This window comes from Bison bison, unplaced genomic scaffold (assembly GCF_000754665.1).
Source record: "Bison bison bison isolate TAMUID 2011002044 unplaced genomic scaffold, Bison_UMD1.0 scf7180017864032, whole genome shotgun sequence".
Classification (NCBI taxonomy): domain Eukaryota; kingdom Metazoa; phylum Chordata; class Mammalia; order Artiodactyla; family Bovidae; genus Bison; species Bison bison.
In genome coordinates, this window is record NW_011494604.1 from 5,798,485 (window position 1) to 5,800,166 (window position 1,682).

Consider the following 1,682-nt stretch of genomic DNA (forward strand, 5'->3'; position numbering starts at 1 on the left):
GCCTTCAAAAGATCATCTATTTTTAAGCCATTAATTAGTATATAAACAGATGGCACAACAACTAAGAGATCTTTTTTAGAGTCAGAGGTTTTGGTGTATATTCAATTAGAACCCCAAATGGTATGCTTCTTTGTTCACACATTAACAAAAGTTATTGCATCCAAAATTTAGTTGCAATAATTAAAATATCTACTGACAGCAAGGGAAAAAAGCCTACTGAGAAAAACATTTAAAATTATCATTGCCTATCTTCTGTTAAATGAAATCTTGGAGAGTAAATGTGGCAGGTCTTAGAAAAAGAGGATGTTCTGACACCCCAAGACAAAATACTTGAGCACAGAGCTAGACAGCTCAGGGCTAATTTTGGAACTCAAGAGTCAAAGCAAAATTTTTCTAAAGGCTATCTGAGAAAAAGCAGATTTTAAGTTTACATTCTTTTGTTTAAAGTCAATACGTACAAAAGTAAGCTCATAAAATTTCCCTATCAAACAATGCCATAATTGTGGAGCAATGTCTTCCTATCGCCCATACTATGCAAAGTCATCTTTCATGCCCTCCCTGTCCTTACCCTAGCATCTTATGAATTACTAAGCTCTGTTAATTACCTTCAAAATACCACTTGAATCTGTCCTTTTCTAACTTCTGTGTAACTCTTCTCACTCTTATTCTTTCCCAACCAGTCTCATTCCTTCAGTTTTTCCTCTGTCATCCTTGCTAATCTATATCCGTCCTATTCCTGGATGTTAATTTCCTTTTAAGACAAATCTAATCATGCGTTAAAATATTCCTGATTCGGAGGGCCCTTGGTCCCTACAGACTACCAGATAAAATCAGTTCACCCTTAGGTCCTTTCTTCCTACCCTCTGTATATTCCTTGGGTTTGCATGAAGCTGGACTGCTCTTTTTTCACTAACATTCTTTTTCTTTTTTCTATCAACCTCTGTCATTCTATTATTTTTTTTTTTGAAATTTTAAAATAATTTTTATTTATTAATATTTTTAGTTTTGGCTGTGCTGGGTCTTCACTGCTGTGCAGGCTACTCTCTAGTTGTGGCGCGAGGGCTTCTCGCTGTGGTGGCTTCTCTTGTTTTGGAGCACAGGCTCTAAAGTATGCGGGCTTCAGCAGTTGTGGTTCCCAGGCTGTAGACAACAGGCTCAATAGTTGTGACGCATGGGCATGTGGGATCCTCCTGGGCCATGGACTGAACCCGTCTCTCCTGTACTGGAAGGCAGATTCTTTACCATGGGAACTCTGGCAGGAAAGGAATCAGGAGATCCTGCTCCAGCACCACCCTCTTCTTCATCTTCTTCAAATTCCAAATTCTCTTCTTCACCAGGTGCTAAAATTCTTAAAGGGACAGGCTGAACATCAAATGGGAATTCTTTATTATAGGTAAGAATATTCTTTAGGATTGGTTCTAGCTTCTTCAGATCTTCCGGTTTAAATTCTTCCTGGGACTGTGTGGACTGTAAAGCTGCACTTCGTAATTCCAAGCATGTTGCAATTTTGCCTGTGGTTTTCTTTTGTTCTTCTGTGAATTCAGAATTATTGTGTTGAGCTTGGGCCTCTTTTTGTAGGTGTCTTGCTAATACCTGATTCTCGTCTGTCGCCTCCACCAGCTGGCCCCAAGAGTCGAAGTCGGCGCCTCACCTAAAACTGATGCCCCAGCGCTGCAGCAGAC

General features: G+C 39.7%; 1 pseudogene; it reads right to left on the reverse strand.

The window, feature by feature from the left end:
• Positions 1-1,155: 1,155 nt before the first annotated feature.
• LOC104984599 lies at positions 1,156-1,680 on the reverse strand (annotated as a pseudogene).
• Between the last annotated feature and the right edge of the window lie 2 nt (positions 1,681-1,682).